The sequence below is a fragment of the Monodon monoceros genome, unplaced genomic scaffold (assembly GCF_005190385.1).
Source record: "Monodon monoceros isolate NGI ecotype Baffin Bay Population unplaced genomic scaffold, NGI_Narwhal_1 Super_Scaffold_10, whole genome shotgun sequence".
Classification (NCBI taxonomy): domain Eukaryota; kingdom Metazoa; phylum Chordata; class Mammalia; order Artiodactyla; family Monodontidae; genus Monodon; species Monodon monoceros.
In genome coordinates, this window is record NW_021703766.1 from 44578862 (window position 1) to 44601780 (window position 22919).

At 47.6% G+C, this 22919-nt stretch overlaps 1 protein-coding gene across 6 annotated transcripts in view; it reads left to right on the forward strand.

The window, feature by feature from the left end:
• Nucleotides 1–22919, forward strand: part of SIPA1L3 (signal induced proliferation associated 1 like 3) — a 236791-nt gene that overhangs the window by 7329 nt on the left and 206543 nt on the right. The window contains exon 1 of one of the 6 annotated variants that reach the window (XM_029235200.1): nucleotides 6648–7296. The exons of the other annotated variants lie outside the window; for them this stretch is intronic. The gene's annotated coding sequence lies outside the window, so the exon portion shown is untranslated. Of the gene's footprint in view, nucleotides 1–6647; nucleotides 7297–22919 lie in introns of those variants that run through there. 6 annotated transcript variants of the gene reach the window in all.

Here is a 22919-nt window from a genome sequence, read left to right on the forward strand (position 1 = left end):
GTGTCAAAGTGTCAGGATTCAAATCCAAGCCAAGTCCAGACTCTTAAACGCTCATTCTGCGGTCTCTCTGTGGACAACAGACAACTGAATGGGGTGGTCAAGCAAGACCACACTGACTAGTTGCAGCCTCTCTATACCACGTGTGGTCTCTGATCTCCTGGTCCAGGTAGCCCCGCAGCAAGTCTCAGGCCCCTTTGGGCCTGGAGGCTTGACCATCACTCTGGTTGTGGGGGTTTTCTGTGATTTTGGAACCTGCACTTCCCCTTTCTTTATTTTTTTATTTTTTTTTGGCCGTGTTGTGTGACATGTGGGGTCTTAGTTCCCTGACCAGGGATTGAACCTGCACCCCGCTGCCTTGGAAGCGCAGAGTCTTAACCCCTGGACTACCAGGGAAGTCACCCTTTTAAATAACAAAAACGCACTGGATATTTGACATTATTAAGGAATTCTTGTTAATTTTTTAGGTGTGATAATGATACTGTGGTTCTGCTTAAGAAAAAGTCCTTAAGACTTATATTCTTTTTTTTATAAGTTTACTTATTTTATTTTTGGCTGTGTTGCGTCTTTGTTGTGGCGCACGGGCTTCTCATTGCGGTGGCTTCTCTTGTTGTGGAGCACGAGCTCTAGGTGCACGGGCTTCGGTAGTTGTGGCACACAGGCTCAGTAGTTGTCGCTCGCGGGCTCTAGAGTGCAGGCTCAGTAGTTGTGGTGCACAGGCTTAGTTGCTCTGCAGCATGTGGGATCTTCCCAGACCAGGGCTCGAGCCCGTGTCCCCTGCATTGGCAGGCGGATTCTTAACCACTGCGCCACCAGGGAAGCCAAGACTTATATTCTGAAATACCTATGAACTGTTAAAGACATCTGAGATTTGCTTCAAAATAATATGGATGGGCACGGAGTGGAGGGGGCCTAGTGTATGGACGAGTAAAGAGATAAAGATTGGCCATGAGGTGATTCTGTTGAAGCTGGATGGAGGAGGTTTATTATACTCTTCTTTTCACCTTTGTGTGCTTGAAACATCTCACCATGAAAAGTTAGAAGCAAGTATAACAAATTTCACTCAGCGTTTGTGTGTTTCAAGCTTGAGTGTAGTATGGAGGAATTCCCTGCCTCTGCCCAGTTCACTTATATAATAAAAAGGAATTTTGTTTTTTCTTTTCATCATACGAGTCAATACTTGGCTCAAAGCTTTGGAAACCCCTTTGGTAAAGCAGCATCCGGCCACAGCGAGGGCATCAGCGAGCCTGCAGAGGCCACACGCTTCCCCAGCTGCTCTGAGCACTGACCACGAGGGTGCTGGTTCTCTGAGTCAGTTTGCAGAAGTCCCTCTTCCCTGAGATCTGGTTCCCTCCAGCACCTGACCGTGGGGCGCCTCCCACATTTTTTCCAAAGACGTGTTCCAGCAGGAGGCCTCAGATCCTCCTGCCATCCTCCCCTCAGGACAGCCGTGCACAGATCCTTCCTCTGATGTGTCTTTGTCAGGGCCCCACATGGAACCAGAATCCAGCATTTGGTTTGCCTCCAGCCCTGCAGCGGGAGACAGGGAAAGTGCCCCCTTTCAGTTCTGACTTTTGACAAAGCTGCAAGATGCAGCCTGTGCCGGTGCTGCGGACCTGATGATATTTCTCCTCAAGACAGCAGATAAAACTCCTTGACAACAAACGTTCACTCCGCCCCACTTCACATCAAGCAGAGACTCCTGTTGCATTTGTTCTTTTGGGGTCTCTAACTGAACAGCAAGTCAGCGCGGGGCAGAAATCCTTGTGTGAAAGTGGCAGGAAAAGAGGGCACCCTCATTTGGGGGTTTCTGCTCGAGGTTTGCTTGCTAGATGGGGAGCAATGGTTGATGTGAACAGGAGCTCATCACTGATCCTGCCCGAGGCTGGCGGCATTTGTTCTGATGCTTAGCTCTTTATACCTCGCGGGGAGGAGGGCAGGCGGAGTCCTGCAGCCCCTCCGGCTCCCTCAAGCATCTGCCTCCAGCACCTTCATGAGTTCTGCCTTTACTTTTCCTTCACAGGCTCTGAGGTGCGTCCAGCATGGAGAGAACATTAGTATCACTGTCACCAGTTTATGCGGCTTGCTTTTTCCGGGTTTCCCAGTATAGACCTGGCACATGTTGGATCTGAGGGTGGCAAACCCCAAACACTGACACCGATTCTGAGTTTTTATTTATTTATTTATTTTTATGTTATTTTGGCTGCGCTGGGTCTTTGTCGCGGTGTGCAGGCTCTTCGCTGCGGTGCATGGGCTCTAGAGCGCCGGGCTCAGTGGTTGCGGCGCGTGGGCTTAGTTGCCCCGTGGCATGTGGGATCTTAGTTCCCCGACCAGGGATCGAACCCGTGTCCCCTGCATTGGAAAGCGGATTCTTAACCACTGGACCAGCAGGGAAGTCCCTGACTTTTAAACTTACTCATTCAACAGGTATTCACCCAGCTGAATGCTCTCCTAGGAAGGCAGACATGGCTTCTCCCCTTCCGGGGCTCTCATTCAAGTGGGGAATTCAGACAGTAGACAGATAAACAAGATGTATACTGTGTTAGATGGTAATAAATGCTAAGCGGAAAAAATTAAGAAAGGGGATGTGAGGTATTAGGGTGGAGGGTGTTTAAATTTTAGACAGGGTGGCCAGGGATGGCCTCTCTGGGAGGTGGCTTGAGTTCACGCCTAAAGGAGGTGAGGCAGTGTGAGCAGTGGAGGTTTCTAGGCAGAGGGAGCAGCCAGTGCAAAGGCCCTGAGACAGTGGCTAAGAGCAGAGTGGAGAAGGATAGAGTGGGAGGGCATGAGAGCAGAGAGGTGTCAGGTTTGCATCTAGTGCAGCCTTGTCTTTTCTCTGAGATGGGCCATATTGCAGGGTTGATTGAGTTATTGAGAAAGTTGTGTCAGTTGGTATGCCTTTGGCTGCAAACGATAGTTAACAGTAACATAGTAACAACAGCAGCAGCAAATAGGTCATTTATACAATGTCTACTGTATGCTAAGCACTGTGCTAGGCGCTTCCCACAAAGTGACTCATTTAAGCCTTCCAACAATGCTGTAAGTATGTTTATTATTCCCCTTTTGCAGATGAGGCAACTAAATTTAAATAACCTGCCCAACAGCTAGACAGTGGTGGTGACGGGATTTGGATCCCGGGAACCTGACTCCAGAGGCCACACTCTCAACATTTTATCACTTTGTGCTACTGCAGTGGTGCTCAAACCTGAGCAGGCTCCGGAGTCCCCTGGAGGGCTTGTTAAAACACATTGCCGGGCCCCACCCAGTGTCTCTGATTCAGTAGGTCTGGCTTGAGAATTTGCATTTCTAACAAGTCCCCCTGTGATACTGGTGCTCCTGGGCCTGGGAGCACATTTTGAGAACTGCTGATCTACTATAATTAGGAAGCCCAAGTGAAACTGGCCTGAAATCAGGAGTTTATGATCTGTAACAAGCCCACAGATAGGCAGCACCAGGGTAGAATAATTAAGCAGTTCCACAGTGCCTGTAAGAAGCCCAGCCCTCTCTACCATCCTTGGTGTGTCTTCTGTGTCCTCAGGATGTCCTCGTGACCACAGGATGACTGTCACAGCTCCGGTCATCACACCCTGACAAGGCTATATCCAGCAGCAGAAAGAGGGCATCTCTCACTGTGTCTCTCTTAGGAGCATGGAAACCTTTCAAAGACGCCCCGCCTCCCAGATTCCCCTCGTATCTCATTGGCGAGCATTGTGACCCATGACCATGCTTGGGCAAATCACAGGCGAGGGCCAATCAGGATTTACTGTCCCCGCTGCGGCTAAAACCATCCTCACCTGAAGCACAGGACTGCCGGGAAGAGTGCTGCTACAGGAATAAAACTGGAGTACTATTTAGGAAAAGACTGGGAGAGGGGTATGGATATTGGGTAAGCAAACAATTGGATCTGCTACAGAAGTTAGGGAAACAAAGTGGAAGCATAGTACCTATATGTTTTTGTGTCGTCCTTACCAACTTCATTTTGTAATTACCTGATTCAGGACATAGCTTTTTGTTCTCTAATCATTTCTACCTTCAAGAATGTGTATATAGGGCTTCCCTGGTGGCGCAGTGGTTGAGAGTCCGCCTGCCGATGCAGGGGACACAGGTTCGTGCCCGGGTCTGGGAGGATCCCACATGCCGTGGAGCGGCTGGGCCCGTGAGCCATGGCCGCTGAGCCTGTGCATCTGGAGCCTGTGCTCCGCAACGGGAGAGGCCACCACAGTGAGAGGCCCGCGTACAGCAAAAAAAAAAAAAAAGAATGTGTATATAGAGTCCCTGTATCATAGGAGTTCTCGGTCTTGTCTAGAAACCAAATATTTTATCTGAACATTCAGAGAAACCCAAGCTGGGTGACGAGGCAGCAGTCTGAGGGGCAGTGTGCATGGTCCATGAGCGCACTCAGTCTGCTCAGAAACACTTGGATCTCCTCTCTGCTTCTGACCAGTTCCTATTCAAGGTACTCCTCAAAGAAGCTCAGTTTCCCCCTTTGAGGACTGTCTTGTAGGGTGGTTGTGAGGATGAAAGACTAGGATGCAGGGAGTTCCCTGGCAGTCCAGTGGTTAGGACTCAGCACTTTCACTGCTGGGGCCCAGGTTCAATCGCTGGTTGGGGTACTAAGATTCCACAAGCTGGCGCAGTGCCAAAAACAAAAAAAAGGATGCGGTCAGGTGCTTACCCCCAGTAACTGGCTCACGGTGGTAAGTGCTCAAGAATGTGGCCCCTCTGGGGGCTTCCCTAGTGGTGCAGTGGTTGAGAGTCCACCTGCCGATGCAAGGGACACGGGTTTGTGCCCTGGTCCGGGAAGATCCCACATGCCGTGGAGCGGCTGGGCCCGTGAGCCATGGCCTCTGAGCCTGTGCGTCCGGAGCCTGTGTTCCCCAATGGGAGAGGCCACGACAGTGAGAGGTCTGCGTACCGCAAAAAAAAAAAGAACGTGGCCCCTCTCGGCATATACCCAGAGAAAACCATAATTCAAAAAGACACATCTACCTCAATGTTCATTGCAGCACTATTTACAATAGCCAGGTCATGGAAGCAACCTAAATGCCCATTGACAGACAAATGGATAAAGAAGATGTGGTAGATATATACGATGGAGTATTAGTCAGCCATAAAAAGGAACGAAATTGGGTCATTTGTAGAGACATGGATGGGCCTAGAGACTCTCATACAGAGTGAAGTAAGTCAGAAAGAGAAAAACAAATATTGTATATTAACGCATATATGTGGAATCTAGAAAAATGGTACAGATGAACCAGTTTGCAAGGCAGAAATAGAGACAGATGTAGAGAACAAACGTATAGATACTAAGGGGGAAAAGTGGCAGGGGTGGTGGTGGTGGTGGGATGAATTGGGAGATTGGGATTGACATATATACACTAATATGTATAAAATAGATAACTAATAAGAACCTGCTGTATAAAAAGGTAAAATAAAAATTTTAAAAATGGCAAAAAAAATTTTTTTTCTTGGAATTAAAAAAAAGAATGTGGCCCCTGCTATTAACATATTAAATGTGACATTAATTGAACAGTTATAATTTAATAATCCCACCCTCTCCTCCCAACAACACGTGAAAGTGACCGTTCATTTTGCAGACTGACATTTCCTGTGGGTGCCTGTTGCTACTGCTTATGGACCCAGTGTAAAGCTGTTGCCTTGCAGGACTGCCGAGGGACTGAGGAATGAAGCGCAGGTCGTGGAGCCAGACTGCTTGGGCATAAGTCCTGGTTCCATCTCCGGCTCCCATGTGACCTTGGGCAAGCCACTAGCCTTGCAGTGCCTCAGTTTCCATATCTTTAAGGTGGTAATGGCACTGTCCTCCTAGGTTGTTGAGAGAGTTCAGTGCATTCAGGCACGTAAAGCATTTAGAGCACTGCAGCACCGGGCCCACAGTGACCACACAGTACACGTGCTGTATCTGTTGTTCTTTCAATATTTTGTGCCAGTTTACTCACAGGGAACTGTTAGCTCCTTGAGGGCAGGGTTTATGTGGTTTTTGTTTATCACTGTGTCCTAGTGCAGGACTCAGAGTAGATGTTTTGTATATTTTTTCTGTGGATGAAAGGAAGGGCAGGAAGGGTTGGGTTTTTTTTTTTTTTTCATTCCCTTCAGCTGCCCAGAATTTAAACTATAATTACCCTGTTTTGAAGATAAAAGCTGAACCTGATTGAATCTGAGGGCAGCATGTGATAACTGCAGCTGGTGTTTATTGAGCATTTTTGTGCGTTAGGGCTAAGCGCTCACTCTAAGCTCTCACTGATGCCCCACGCTCACCCCATTTTACGGATGAGGAAACTGAGGTCCAGTTGGGGGGACCTGTCTTTCCTCTTGAGAAGGAGATGTAGTGCAGCAGTTAACAACTGGAAACCCAGAGTTGCTCTGCTTGGCTTAACCCTCTGCCCCACCACTTCCTTGCTGGGTGACCTTTAGCCTGTGACTTCTCTGTTCTTGAACTTTCTCTTATGTAAAATAGGAATGCTAATAGTGCTGACTTAGAGGGTGGCTGTGAGGGTTGGGGGAGGTAATTCACGTGAGATGCTCAGAACAGTGTTTGTGCAGAGTGAGCGTGGGTGGCAGGGTGCGGGGAGGGGGTTGGGGTTCTGGGGGCTGTTATTGTTAGGCAGAACCGTTCCGTTGTGCTTCCCAAGCTGGCTGGAGGAGTCCAACAGCAGTGCTTAATCTTTAATCGACACTGCCCCTGCGAGCTAGCTCCCCCATCTGCACGGGGAAAGGAGCCCACCTTTGGTTTGTGCGGCTGTGAATGAAGCGGGCAGGCCCATGGCAGGGGATGCTGTGGGCGCCGATCCAGCCCCGGCTCTGTCAGCGAACAGGTGGCCCGTTCCTGGATCCAAGGTAACCGACCAGCCGCCTTTGTTACCTTGAGCTTTCACTTAAGCCCATTCAGGCTCCTCAGACCACGTGTCTGATGAGTAAGGAGTCCTTTTATTTCCCGCGCACACAGGGACCCTTGGCAAAACAGCCCTCTTTGGGAACTCGCCTGTTCGCAGAGACCAGCCATCTCTCGGGGAACTCCGGTGGCTGGCGTGTTGTTCTTGCGGCTGTTGAGTAAGTCGCTGTTAGAAGCTGGCACGGCAGGTTCCCGCTTCCGCATTCCAGACACCCAGAGCGGGCTTGGGGGAGGCACCACCCACCCGACGGGGAGGGCGAGGGTGGGACGGCCTGCTGAGCGCAGGCAGGTGGCCTTGGCCTGGACGGGACTGGAGCCGAGAGCCTGGAGCTCCCCTCATAGTCACCTGCCTACTTTGTGATCCAGGCTGTGCTCGGGACATCTTTCAGGTGAGTAGTGTTTGTTAAGTTTGGTAGTGACTTGTAGAGGAGAGGAAGTTAATAGTGTGTTTTCTCCTTTCGGAAATTAGACCTGTGGTTTTTTTGTTTTCTTTTTCCCTCCTCTCCCATGAAATGTTTACCTGTCTGCTGCTAACTGTGAAGAAAGGGTGGGCGGAGCGTTGAGGGAGTGAGAAGGAAATGGGGGACATTTCTCCCTGGAGAAGGCATCGTGAATGTCGAGCTCCTAGGGGATGCAAACTTATGTACCAGTGGGGCATCCCAGCCTGGTACAGATAAGCTGTGTGGTCTCAGGAGAGTTCCTTTCCCTCTCAGTTTCCTCATCCGATGAAGTGAGAAGTAGCAGTACCCACTCACCTTTCCAATGAATCACCTATGTAAAGTGCTCACAGCCTGGGCACAGAGTGGTGCACAGTGTCAGCTATTCCCGCCCCCAGCCCCCCAAATTCCCTGTCTGACCTTGTCTCTGACTCCTCAACTGCTGCTGGCTGTACTCCAGCTACACTGGCCTCCTGCTATTCCTGCCTCAGGGCCTTTGCCCTGGCTGTTCCCTCTGCCTGGAACACTTCCTTGGCATCCCCAAAGCTCCCACCCGCTTCGGATCTCTGCTCAGATGTCACCTTCTCAGTGAGGCCTCTCTTCTCGTTAAACAGCACCTTCTCCATCACACTCTGGCCCCTTACTCTGCTTTAGTTTTCTTCATGGCATGACCACTTGACATGTTTATTATCCCCTCCTCCCCCACTGTAGGCTCCAGGAAAGCACAGGTACTTCTGTCTCTCCTTGTAGAACAGTTCCTGGCATGTGGTAGGTGTGGGATAAACTGTTTTATGAGTGAATTTATGATGGTGTCCGAGGAAAGGTGGCTGTTCCTGCCTGGGTTTTGAGGAGAATGTCAACATATCCTCAGATCTGCAACTGAGGGTGGGGCGGTGGCGTGCACACACACTCCCCCTTGGTCACCCAGTGGTCCTCTGGCCTCCCTGCAGTGTCCGGCCCTCTGACTTCCCATCTCTCAGCCCTTCCCGTCTGTGCAGCCTGGGCCCTGGCAGTGGCATGGGTGCATGTGGCATGGAACAGACGGCCTTGGCCCTAGTGAGTGCAGAGGATGTGTGCAGGTTAGTTCAGGTGAGGAAGGCTTTATCAAAGACACCACACACACACACACCCGTGTATATGGAAAGCCGACTTTATTATCAGGCCCTCTTGAGTGTTCCTGCAGTAGTGGGGGTCAGGGAATGCCTTGGAAATAAGAATTAACTGTCCAGGCAGAGTTTATCGGTCTCCCCTGCTTTAAAAGGCAATAATTCTTGCTCTGGGGCTGAACAGGTTTTAACTAAATGGTGAACCTCCAAGAGTCTGTGTAATAGCTGACACCTCCTCATCTGTTTCCTCCCGGTGTCAGCAATCGATTCTGTAAAAATATCTTGGGCAGGGCTTCCCAAAGCTCCACAGAGCGAGCTCAGCAGCCCTCTCAGGTTTCTCCCAACAGCATGAGGTACTGAGGGACTGAGGTGTGTGCTGCCTTCACGCACATCAGCACACCTCAGTGCCTGCTGCTGCTAGAAGAATGTGCAGAGTGTCAGGAGCAGCGCCTACAACATCTGACTGTGTCCTTTGAGCTCCAAGTGCAGTGGTTTTGGAGTTGTGTCGGGGACCCTCTTGCACATAATGTTCAAGTCCCAGCACTGCCCAAGCTCTAGGCATAGCACTTATCTTCACTAAACCTCGGTTTCCTTATCTGGAAAATGGGAATAATTAATAGTACCCGCCTTAAATGAGAAGTTAAAAGTGAGATGGGGTGACCTAGTTAGCAGTGCGTCCAGTGCATTGAGCACTCACTAAATGGGGATAATAATTATTTTTATGAATTGGTTTCAAGCCCTTTAAAATTTTTTCCAGTCCCTTTTTTGTGGGCTCCTCTCTACCCCACCCCCATGTCAAGCATCCTCCCACAATCCTTCACCCATGGGAACAATCAAGTACTGTATGTGTCTTTCCACATAATTTTCCATGGTTATATAATCCTATGGGGGAAATATTATCCTATAAGGGATAATATTGCTGTCAATTTCCCACATTTTGCTTTTCTTACATGGCAGTACTGTGTGGAAATGCCTCCAGGTTCTCAGGGTAATGCTCGAATTTGCTCTTTTTAAGGGCTGTGTAACACATGGAGGTGTGGGTGTACCATAATATATTTGACCTGGCTGTTACTAATGGGCATTCCCTTTGTTTCTAGTTGTTTTTTTCCCTCCAAATTATTATTTTTATTGATAGCTTTTAAAAATTAGATTGCAGACATCCAGCCTGCTTAGCCACTTTGTTAAGCTCTAAGCCTTTGAGAATGAATAGGAAGTAGCATTAGTATAATGAGGCCTCTTGCCCAGATAGGAGATGTATTTTCTGAGGGTTCTCACCAGGTCCAGCACAATGTTGAACCACATACTTTATTTTTTTATTTTATTTATTTGGTTGCATGGGGTCTTATTTGTGGCAGGCGGGCTCCTTAGTTGCGGCTCGCCAGCTCCTTAGTTGTAGCACGTGGGCTACTTAGTTGCAGCTCCAGGGCTCCTTAGTTGTGGCTTGCCAGCTCCTTATTTGCAGCACGTGGGCTCCTTAGTTGCGGCATGTGGGCTCCTCAGTTGTGGCACGTGAACTCTTAGTCGCGGCATGCATGTGGGATCTAGTTCCCTGACCAAGGATCGAACCCGGACCCCCTGCGTTGGGAGTGCGGAGTCTTATCCACTGCGCCACCAGGGAAGTCCCTGAACCATCAACTTTAAATGCTTTTTAATTACAAAAGTGATTAATAGATTCCTCATGCTTAATATAGGTTAGTTGTGCTTAATGAGTACTTATTGCCAAATAAGAGAGAGAAAACTTCAAGTTTTTTCCTATTAACAATCTTTGTTGGAAATCGAAACACACGAGAGGAGTTTGTGATCTATTGGCAAGTTTCTTTTTTAGGTGGTACTTTAGTTAAGAAATATATTTGGCTTCCTGGAACTTGTGCAGTGGCATACCCACTTAGAGGTCTGTTTCAGTTCTCTGCTGCTATATAACAAGCGACCCCAAACTTAATGCCTTAAAATGACAGCAGTTTATTATTTCTCATGAATCTCTGATTGACTGAGGCTCGATGGCTTTTCTGCTGGGGTTTTTTTTTTTTTTCAGTGTTTATTTATTTATTTGGCTGCCCCAGGTCTTAGTTGCGGCATGTGGGATCTTTAGTTGAGGCGTGCAGGCTTTTCACTTGCGGCATGCGGACTCTCTTAGTTGCGGCATGCATGCGGGATCTAGTTCCCCGACCAGGTGATCGAACCTGGACCCCCTGCATTGGGAGTGCGGAGTCTTAGCCACTGGACCACTGGGGAAGTCCCTCTTCTGCTGGTTTTGATTGGGGTCTCTCGTGTGGCTGGATTCAGAAGATGGATGGGCTGGAATATGCTCAAGATGGTTTTACTCACATGGCACCTTGGAGATGGCTGGACCCCTCTCTCTAGTCTCAGAACCTCTCCTTCCACATGGTCTCGCCAGCCAGTAGCTGGATTTAGAACATGGCAGCCCAGGGCTTCCTATACCTTCTTATGGTGTAGGTCCAGAACTGACCCAGCATCAGCCCAGATTCAGTGTGGGAAGGAAGACACAAGACTTGAATTCTGGAAGGTGGGGCCTATTGGGGCCCCTCTTTGGAGACCACCACAGCCTTTGTTTTCTCACATAAGGAGAAGTGCAGAGGTCATCAGGACCAGGTGGTGCTGCAGTTTAGCATCTCCAGTGCCCCAGGCTCCTGTTTATCTGCATTGCTGCCCTTAGCCTAGTAGTGATAAGAAGGCCGCGCCCATCTCCAGCCCCACATCCTATTACGGGCAGAAAGAAGCAAAGTTCTGAGGAAAAGAAATAGCACCTCTGTCAGGAAACCAAAGCCTTCCCTGAAATCCTTAGCAGACTTTTGCTTCCGTCTCTTTGGCTAGAACTTTGTGACAAGACCACCCCTTGCCAAAAGGAAGTCTCGGAAATGCAAGTTTTAAGCTGTGCTTATTACCACCCCTGACAGAGGGTCAGTTAAGGAAGCAGCCAGGAGAAAGGACATGCTGGGTAGGCATCTAGGAGTGGTGTGTTCAGACAGCCAAAGACATGATGGGTAAACTGAGGCAGCGTGCATTCATTTATCAACCGTTTAGTAGGTACCTGGAATGGGCGAGGCACTGGGCTTCTTACAGAGGCTACAAGGATCGGAGAAGTGGACACATTTGGGGCTAAAACTGACCAGGATCATTTGCTGGTCTGGACCAGATACTTGCTTAGCTCTTGTCTCCCATGTAGATGTTTGGAGTTGACTAAATATCATAACAGTAGCCAATCTCATTAAGGGTTCAATTTGTGAAGAGGATCTATGAACCAACTCATGTAATCTAATGGCCCAGTGAAGTAGGCACTGTTATCATCACCCCCTTTTCAGAGGCAGAAACAGAGGTACAGAGAAATTAAATAACCTGCCATACGGCTAAGGAGTAGTAGAGTCGACATGCAGTCTCTGGTGGTCAGGCTCAAGAGTGTGTACTGAACCACTGCGCTCTACTGCTTTCGTTTGTTTATTACGAGAAACGATTCTTCTTGAAAGAATATGTAAGTGACAGCAGAACAAAACATGAGATAGAAACCATTTACTACTCCATCCCTCACTCCTGCTTCCTGCCTCATTGGTCTTATCTGTCAGTAACCCGGTGTATGTTCTTCTCACCTCTTTGTAAATGCATTCCGTTTTTTAAAGACGGCCTTTGGACACACAGAATCAGATTAATCATAACCCTTGGTGCATGGTACAATGGTGTTTTTAGTCTGTACAAAAATGTCTATTACAATGAATAGCCTTTAACCTACTGCCTGCCCAAGAACTAGAACATTGCCTACCAATAACTTATAATGAAACTGTGGTATTTCCCATTTAATCCCCAGTCTGCTCTCCCAGGGGTGACCACCATCTTGAATTTTTTATCATTCTTTGTCTTAAAATAATTATTTTTGAACTTTTACAAATGATATTGTAGTCTTCTGGGACTTGCATTTTTCATTTAATACTGTGATTGATCCAGACCATTTGGTATAGTGGTATTTCATTTTTTACTGCTATGTAATATTCCACTGGCTGAATATACCACATCTTTGTTTAAGTCATTTCCATGACAATGCATATTTCAATAGTTTCCGGATTTTTTTGCTATTCATGGGCTACTGTGAATGTTGTTACACACATTTCCTGATGTGCACGGACAAGAATTTCTTTGAGGTATGTACTAGGCACAAGATTGGTGGGTGTAGGATATGAACATCTTTAACTTTGCCAAATATCATCAAACTGTTCTCTAAACATTCCCTCCAAGGATGTATAAGAGTTCCTGTTGTTCTGTATCCTGTTATACTTGGTTTTGTAAAAGCTTTTTTTATTTTTGTCAGTCTGATGGATATGAAATGAAATCTCATTGTGGTTTTAATTTGTATTCTTCTGAAGACTAGTAAGGCAGTCTTTTCATTTATGTTTCTTCTTTTGGATATAGGCTGTTCATGCTTTTTGCTTCTTTTTCTTTTTCTTATTGGTTTGTAAGTGTTCTTTATATAGTCTGGTTACTCATCCTGGGGCTGCAGCCTATTTAACCTAATGAAAATTTTATGATTCTCATGTCCCCGTTTCCTTGGTTGTCTCTGCTTGTTCTCTCTCTCCCCAACTCCATGATACCTCTTTGTGTACTCCAGCTCACAGTGATTCTCTCTGGAACAGTTCTCAAATTATGGGCATTTTTATACATTTGTATAGATATATGACTATACTTGTTCCACCCACTGTAACATAGATTTGTAATTCCAGGTGTATCAGGATTAGGTTCAACTGTATATAATAGAATTATTTATTTATTTCTCTCTCACATAAAGGAGCCCAGTGATAAGGAGGCCAGGGCTGCACTCTAATCAGGGACTCAGGTTCCTTCTCCCTTTTTGCTCTACCGTCCTTGTGCTGTCACCTCATGGTTCAAGATGGCTGCTCAAGCTCCAGCCATTTTATCTCAGCAAGCAAGAAAGAAGGGATGAAGATGGGCACCCCTACTTAATGGAAGTTGCACACAATAATTCTGCTTACAGACTCTTGCCCAGAACTTAGTCACAGTACCATATATAGTTATAAGGGAATCTGGGAAATGTGTTTCACATGGCCTTGTTCTTAGTTAAAAATCAGACAATATTACTAAGTTAAAAGGGGAGACTAGGGCTTCCCTGGTGGCGCAGTGTTTGAGAGTCCGCCTGCCGATGCAGGGGACACGGGTTCGTGCCCCAGTCCGGGAAGATCCCACATGCCGTGGAGTGGCTGGGCCCGTGAGCCGTGGCCACTGAGCCTGCGTGTCCGGAGCCTGTGCTCCGCAACAGGAGAGGCCACAACAGTGAGAGGCCCGCGTACCGCAAAAAAAATAAAAAGGGGAGACTAAATACTGGATTAGGCAAACAACAACTTTACTAGTTCTGAAATGTTCCCTAAAAATGGCTCTTAAAGGAGTTGCCAGACACCAGGATAGTACCTCTAGATGATGCACCCACCTTTTTTTAAAATTTATTATTTTTGGCTGCGTTGGGTCTCCGTTGCTGTGTGCAGGCTTTTTATAGTTGGGGCGAGCAGGGCTACTGTTTGTTGTGTGTGGGATTCTCATCGTGGTGGCTTCTCTTGTTGTGGAGCACGGGCTCTGGGTGCATGGGCTTCAGTAGTTGCAGCACGCGGCTTCAGTAGTTGTGGTGCGTGAGCTCAGTAGTTGTGGTGTCCGGGCTCAGTAGTTGTGGCTCACGGGCTCTGGAGCGCAGGCTTAGTAGTTGTGGTGCACGGGCTTAGTTGCTCCACGGCACATGGGATCTTCCCAGGCCAGGGATAGAACCCGTGTCCCCTGCATGGGCAGGTAGATTCATAACCACTGCACCACCAGGGAAGTCCCATAAATATCTTTTTAGAATTGATTTGTTCCAACCAAGACCCAACAAGTTTCACTGTTGGATTTGGTTCACATGCCTATTATGTGTTGTTTAGTCTACAGGTTCCCCCTCCCTCCCTTTTGTTTTTTCTTTTATAGTTTATTTGTTGAGAGAAGCCATGTCATTTGTCTTGTAGATTTTGTACATCTGTGTCTGGCTGATTGTGTACCTGTGGTGGTATTTTAACGAGTTCTTCCGTCCCTGTGTTTCCTATAAATGGGTAGTGGATTCCGAGACCAGATCAGATTCATATTTGAGATGTACACACACACACGTGTGTGTGTTGCTGGTGTGTGTATATCCATTAGGGTATGTAAAGCCTGTTTTCTCTTCTGTGATGTTCTGTAGAGTTAACTGTAAATGACCATTGCCTAGACCCATGCTTTCACTTGGGGTTTGCAAAAATTGCAAACCTCCTCTTCATTTATTAGCTGGAGTATTCCTCTAGAAAGAAACCTCCCTCATCTATTATTCAGTTATCCTGAGGGTACTGACCCTTTTGACTTTTGTTTACATTAGAAATGAGTAGTGAACAATGGGGCTGGTGGTTTCTAATCGGCTGATTTTTCCTTCAGTGATTCTAATCTTCTGTCTTTGTTTTTGTGTTCATTCATTTGTGATATTTACTGGTTTCTGCTACTGCCCGTGTCAGTCCCTCATGGATTTGGGAACAAACAGATGAGCCATGGTCACAGTCATCTCAGTGTGTAGGCATGGCTGCCTCAGGCCTTACCTTTGACCAGGTGGAGCCCTGTGTGCTTGTCAGTGTAACCAGGGAGGGAGAGTCGGCTCTAGACTGTTGACATTTTCATTTTTTTCCCCCCTCTCTTTCCTGGCCATGTATTTTCAAACCTACAGCCTCTGGAGAGTTCCTGCTCTGTGCCAGGGGATTAAACCTTTATGCTTGGGGCAAGAGGTGTTCGAGCGTTTGAATTTATTCTGGTCTGAAACTCCATTCCTAGACAAAAGAACAGTAAAGGGCTGTGCTCCATTGGAAAGGCCAGTCCTTCTAGTAGCCTGGTCAGGGCGAGCTCTGACTCCAGCCACTGTTGTCTGGGTCATAAATTCTTAAGAGCGCAACACGCTTGAAATCATTTGGGTGCCTTGGGATCAGTTACACACTATATACCTGAGGATTTTCTTTCCTTCTGGAGATTACAACACATTTATTCCCTCTGGGTGGGGAGAGAAGATTTGATGTGGAATGATGCAGAATTCCTTCATTCATTCAGTCAGTGACTTGTTCATTTGGCAAATATTTATTGAGTTTCACGTGTTCCAAGTGCTGGGGTCAGAGCCCACGAAGGTCCATACTCTTGGAGTTTATGTTCACGTTGAAGGACACATGATAAAGTAGTAAACAAATTGATCCGATATTGTACTTTCGGGTGGGGACGAATAGTGCTCTGAAGTCACTGAAGCAGAATGTGAGAGGACACACCTGGTGGAAGGTGGAGGGGGGCTGTGGGAGGCTGGATAGCTGGGGTGCTTGGGGGAGAGCTTTGCCGGGGTAGTGGTATGTCAGCTGAGTCTGGGATGGTACAAAGGTGGCAGCCTTGTGAACGACCTGGGGGAAGAGCCTTCCTGACAGAAGGAGCAGCGAATGAAGAGGTGGGAGTGAGTTTGGCGCGGCAGGGAACAGCAGAGGACACAACGTGGCTGGAGCGCAGGATGATGGGGTTGGGGGATGGACAGGGATGACAGCCTGGTGGAGAATTTGGGTTTGATTCTGAGCGTCATGTCTCTCATTCCCTCTGGCTGCTGTGAGGAGCATAGATGGCAGAGGTGGGGGTGGAAGTGAGGTGATGAGGGTGGTGGAGTGAGCAGAGGGGTGTGGTGCCAGACCTGAATGGTCTCATTGGTGCTGGAGAGAAGCTCACAGCTGGACAGAACTTGCCAGGAGATTGGTCAGAGTGGGCGGTGAGTGGGGTGAAAGCTTTTCCAGGGGCTTTGGGCTTTGGTCTGCAGGTTTGGGTGGCAGTCATAACAGTCCCAGGCCCCCTTTAACGTGGGCTGAGGGTCCTACTCACACATGTCTCGTTTAACCATCATTGCAGTAGACTCTTATTCCCCATTTCACAGATGAGGACACTGAGGCCCAGGGAAGGGAAGCCCTTGATCCTTGTCACCCAGCTACTTGGGGCTGGGCTTGGGACCTGGCTAGCCCGACCCACAGTCTGACCTTGCTCCCCTTTTCTCTCACTGCATCCACAGCTGTTAATTCATCATGTTGACACAGTCTGTGCCCAGGAGGAGCTGAATGTCAGTGTCCTACATTTATGAAATTGGGGTGGAAGGGATCAAGTCCACATCGGTGGCCCTTCCACCTTCCTGCTAACCTGGATGCTGACACGCCTTTTATTACAGTATTTATTACAGGGCAGAAAACAGGGACTTTCTGGTTGCTGACACAGATGTAACTTGATGTTTGTAACTTGACACTTGGGCCAGATAAGGTGTATATAGGCCCCGGACTTTGAGCTCCCGAGCCTGCTTCACTGATGGGGCAGAAAGTCTCCCCAACCATCAGATCCTTTTTATCTTCTCCTCCAGAGCTCCACGTGTCAAGGGAGCTCACTCCCCACGAGGTGTGTCCTGTGTGATGCCTCAGCCAGACACATGGCTTTGCTTAGTGTCCTCTAGGGGAGAGGTGTGACCCCCACCTCCCTCTGTGTCGTGGCTCCTGGGAAAGGTGGCGTGGAGTCTGGTCCCGCTCACCACCTACCCTTTAACAGCACTGATAGCTGCTGATCAGCTGCTCCCACCTGCATTTAGGGCAGGTGGCAAAATTTTATATTGATCGGTTTTTAAAAATTCTACTTAAAAAAATCTTTGTTGATTTAAAACTTACAGAAGCCACACACTGGTTGTAAAACAGTTCACAGAGTAGAGCAGCATGTAAAGCGTGGAAGTTCCGCATTCCCATTGTGGCCCCGGCACCTGGCCTTCTCCTCGCCTCCCTCACCTGCCCAGAGGGACATGAAGTGCACCCTTCCTTGCTGTGTGTACTGTGGATTGTGTGTGCTAAGAGCCCGGGCTCTGGAGCCACAGTGCTTGGGTTCAAATCCCAGTTTTGCCGTGTGCTGACTTGGGCCTTGACTTAATCGCTCTGTGCTTCAGTTTCCCCATCTGTAAAATGGTGGTGATGGTTCTTGGCTAGTAAGGATTCATTGCATTGAGTATGTAACAGAGTGGCACCTTGCAAGTGACGTGCACTTACACGTTAACTATTTTTACTACACACATATATGCATATATTGTTTTACACACATATTTCTTCTGGGTATATTGTTCTGCAGGTTGCACTTTCCTTTAATAGTCTATCTTGGAGAGCCTCCTGGGTCAAGGTCAGCCACATTCTTCCCCCCCCCCCCCCCGCTTTTAAAATTTATTTATTTATTTATTTTAAATTATTTATTTATTAATTATTTATTTATTTTTGGCTGCGTTGGGTCTTTGTTGCTACGCACAGGTTTTCTCTAGTTGTGGCGAGCGGGGGCTACTCTTGGTTGCAGTGCACGGGCTTCTCATTGCGGTGGCTTCTCTTGTTGCGGAACACAGGCTCTAGGCGCGCAGGCTTCAGTAGTTGTGGCTTGCGGGCCCTAGAGCTCAGGCTCAGTAGTTGTGGTGCACGGGCTTAGTTGCTCCGCGGCATGTGGGATCTTCCCGGACCAGGGCTCGAACCCCTGTCCCCTGCATTGGTAGGTGGATTCTTAACCACTAAGCCACCAGGGAAGCCCTGCCGTGTTCTTTTTAATAACTTCACAGTGTTCCATCCTGTCAATGCCCTGTTATCGAACACAGTTTGTTTCCAACCTTTATTGTTATAACTCTGAACATCTCACACACAAAAACCTTTGTTTGCTTCTGAGATTTTTCTTAGAACAAAGTCCTGGGGTTGCAATTACTGCAACAAAGTGAATAAATATAGACTTGTGATATTTATTGCCAACTTGTTTTCTGGGATCTGTTTATTAACCATATGTATTCCTTGTTCCTATTTTTCTAGGGTTTTTTTTTTCTTACAGATTTGTAGGGGATCTTTACATTGTTGAAGGTATGAATCATTTGTTATATGTTGCAAATTTAATTTTTTTTAATTAAAAAAAATTTTTGGCCATGCCACGCGGCTTACAGGGTCTTAGCTCCCCAACCAGGGATTGAACCCAGGCCCGGCAGTGAAAGTGCTGAATCCTAACCACTGGACCACCAGGGGATTCCTTATGCTGCAAGTTTATATTCCTACTTAGTTTACTTTTAAATTTTTTTATGTTATTAAACATACTGAGACTTTTTTTTTTTAAAGCTTTGGCCTTTAATTTAAGATAAATATATTCCTAGTTATTTTATGGCTTCATTTTTTACATCCAATATCTGTAATTTTTTTTTTTGGTGTTAGGTATGGGATAAAGATCTTAAACCCACTCTTCCCCCCGCCCCGACCAATAGTTAAGCAGTTATCCCCATCATATGGTCTGAATAATCCATCCTTTCCCACTAACTTGAAAATCTTATTAGCCAGGCCCCAGTCTAAGTGTTTGAACATTTACCTTTCTGTCGCCTGCCATAACTCGGTGAAGCAGGTTGGTAATATCTCCGTTCTCAGGGAGGAAACTGAAGCACAAAGAGGTGACCTTGCTTGCTTAATGTCTCACAGCATGGATGAGGCAGAGTCTGGCTTGCAATATTGTGGCTTTATTCAGTAATGAGCTTCCTTATTTCTAATATATTTTCAGCAGCTTTTCCTGCAGTTTCTTGGCAGACCTTCCTTTTGTCCACTAGTAAAAGGCATTTCAATTGCTCCTGGGCTCTTCTCTGCCTCGTTGCCCTGGCTAGGACTTCCGTGACAGTGTTAAACACCAATGGGGGTTGCAGACAGGCATGGGTACCTCAAGATGTTTTATCCTGCAGGTCCCCCCTCCATGGGGGCCTAGTTAGGCAGGGACCAGAAAAGTGGCAATGTCAGTACAACGAAGGACTCATCTGTCCCCATGGCTGGGCCAAACCAGGGAAGAAGCTGGCACCAAGGGTCATAACTTGAGTACAAGCGGCAGTGGACAACATTCTGGGGCCTTGATTAATACGAAGGGGGGAAAAAAAAGGGTCCAGCAGCGAGGATGTGTGGAGCCCAGCAAGGAGCTAGCACAGTGAACCCAAACGTGGAGAGGGCAGCCTCAGAGTTGGCTGCTGGCTCTGTGGAACTGGTTGCCCACCTGGATCTCATGAGGCCTGACATCAGACTACCAGCTTCACACTGCACCCTTGCCTCTTCCAGGCGGGTGGCCTTGGACAAGCATCTTACCGTCTCTGTGCCTCAGCTTCACCTTCTGTAAAATGGAATAATTGGAGCTTTTACCTTAGGTTTTTGTGAGAATTAAACGATCCATGTAAGGTGCTTGGAACTGTGGTTGGCACATAGTAAACACTCAAATAAATGTTAGTCATTATTTCTTCTCTGCTAAGAAGAATATAGATCAGGGCAAAGGTTGGAGAGTGTCTGAGGCTCCTATTTGAGCAGAGGTGATCAAGGCAGACCTCTGAATGTTTGGTCAAGACCTCAGAGATAAGGAGCCAGCTATGGAGACATCTGGGAAAGAGCATTCCAGACAGCACGGCAAGTGCAAAGGCCCTGAGGCCGGAGCTTGCAGAGCATGTTCTTAGAAGTACAAAGAGGCCACTGGTGGCCAGAGGGCAGTGAGGGAAGGGAAGATAAAGGAGATGAGGTCAGAGAGGATGCCAGCTGGGAAGTTCTTAGCCTAGGTTCTTTTGGTTGAAAATAACAGAAACCCAGGTCAGATCCACTGAAGCCTAAAAGAGTTCTGAAATGCCTCTTGAAACCTGGACTGGTATCATCATCACCTGGTGTCATGGTCAGTAAATAGGCCCAGGGCCCACAGAGTTTTCTCTCTTCCCTTCCCACCTTTGCCTGTTCTTTCTCTTTGCTTCCTTCCCTCTCTGGGTTTCTCCAGGCGTTTGGCTGTTCCATAGCTCCTTCCTTATATGGTCTCCAGTTCCCAGCCACCAGCTGACTGGCTATCTCCATCCCAGGAAGGGGGCCTGATTGGCCCAGCTTTGGTCAGATGGCTCCCTCTCATCCAGCGAGCTATGGTGAGGCAATAAGCATGGCACACACACTTCTCATAAAATGAGGGCTTTCGGAAGCCCAGCACACCCACTCCTTTGCTCTCTTGGCCTAGGGCATCATTGCTCTTCTTACATATGAAACATCATCATGCTGTTGAATATGGACCAGATGGCCTGGATTCAAAGCTCAACCAGTTGCTAGTTCTGTGACCTTGTGTCTATCACTTCACCTCTCAGGGCCTAAGACTCCTTACCTGTAAAATATGGATGATAAAGACTTCTACCTAAAGGGGTGACTAAGAGTATTAAATACACTTATGCAAAGTATTTATCAATAGTTTAAGCCTGATGCACTGTGAGCACTCAGGAAGTGCTCCGGAAGTATTAGTTATCATCACCATCATTATCCTTATTTTTTCTTCCCAAGACTAGATGGTGTGCTATTGTTCAGGCTGGGACTTGGGGATAAAGAATCAGGAATTGATCTCAGCTCCACCACCAACTAGCTCTGTGACCTTGGCCAAGTGAGTAACTTCTGAAGGAGCTTTGGGTTCTTCATCTGCAAAGTAGGGAGAATAACAAGCGGACAGGGCTCATTCCCTGGGTGTATGTGTGTTGTCTGAGGTTTGGGGTGACTGTGGAAATTCAGGAGATCCCAGGTGTTTGGGCTCAGTGCAGCCCAGGCTCCTGATCGTACACCCCACGAATGTGAGCTGATGGCGAGGGTGGTGTTAGGACCTGCCTCTCCTCCTTCACAGAGGTTTGTGCAGGGCTCTTCTGCACATGGCGTGGCACCATACCTGTTTCCTGGAAGCCCATCTGCTGCCCCCGGACTGTGAGAGGAGCACCACGTCTGACCCAGCCGTTCCCTGTCCCCTGGCACCAGTGCTGAGCGGGAATGAAGGACGCTCACCCTCTTCAGGCTTCTTCTCTGGTGAAAGACAGATCTGGAAAACAGAGTCTCAGGAAATGCTGTGTTTGTGTCTGTTCATACCCATTCCCCAGACAGTGGTGCTTCTGAAACCTGGCTGGGAATTCGCCTCACCTGGGGAATCTTATTAACAGTTGGGCTTATCTGGCCTCACTCCTGGAGCTCCTGTTTGGGCAGGCGTAGAAGATGACCGCCTGCTGGTTTGGCCGCCTGGCAACCATTCACCGTTCTTTTGAGGTTTTCCTCTGGGGAACTGCTTCCTCCATCATCCGATCCATTCATTTACTGAGCCCTACTGTATGTACGATGCCACGTTACTCTGGCACCGGGGCTGGGGCAGTGAATCAGACACTGAAAGCCCTGCCCTTGAAAATGGAATGAGATGACAGTATCTTGTAAGTTATAAATTATCTTATAAGTTAAATATTAAGTAATGATACATTAGATAACAGTCATTTTCTGATTTCATGTCACCTTCACTTTCTGATTTCAATAATTGTACCATGATTGGGCATTTTCTTTGGAAACAACCACTGACTTCTGTAGGGGTAAAGAGAACAAATTCTTAGAAAAAGGAAGGCAAACCAGTATTAGCTGAACAATCATAAAATTGACTAAAAATATTTATCTTTTTTCAGTTTGTGGGTATTGTCATGAACACTCAGCCATAACAAAATGCTTTGTTGTACATAATACGTTTCTATTGAAGAAATCAGTGCTCATATGCACAGTTTTGAGTTTAAAGGTTCTAAAAACATTAGTTGGTAGGAAGTTTATAGATTCTTTTCTTTCTTTATATGTCTGTGTATTTTTCACATTTTCTAGAAGGAACTTCCGGAAATAGGAGTAAAAAACAGCTTTTAAAAAAAAAAGCCCCTCCCGCCTCGTGGACCGATCTGGTCCTTGTGGTTTGGCTGTGGAACCGCCTCAGGAGCAGGCATGGGCCCTTCCCATCGGTCCGCGCCTCCCATCGGTCCCCACCACAGTGATTGGCTCCCCGCCACAGTGATTGGCTCAGGAAAGGGCTCCCATTAGACCACTCAGAATTAACACATGTCTTCTGCTGGAAAGCACCAGGAAAGAGGTGCTTTCTTTCTGCTCGAGTCCTAAGTTGTGGGGCAGAAAACTAATGCCGCTGGGGACCATTTTTCCCAAAGGGTCAGATAGAAGGGACACAGAAATGATTGGTTCCTGATAAACTCTCTGGGTAACTGGGGACTTCCATGATGGCGCAGTGGTTAAGAATCCGCCTGCCAATGCAGGGGGCATGGGTGCGAGCCCTGGTCCAGGAAGATCCCACATGCCAAAGAGCAACTAAACCCGTGCACCACAACTACTGAGCCTGCGCTCTAGAGCCCACGAGCCCCTACTACTGAGCCCACGTGCCGCAACTACTGAAGCCCGCGCCCTCTAGAGCCCATGCTCCGCAACAAAGGAAGCTACCACAATGAGAAGCCTGCGCACCGCAACGAAGAGTGACAAAGTGAGAGTGGCATGGACATATATACACTACCAAACGTAGAATAGATAGCTAGTGGGAAGCAGCCGCATAGCACTGGGAGCTCGGTGCTTTGTGACCACCTAG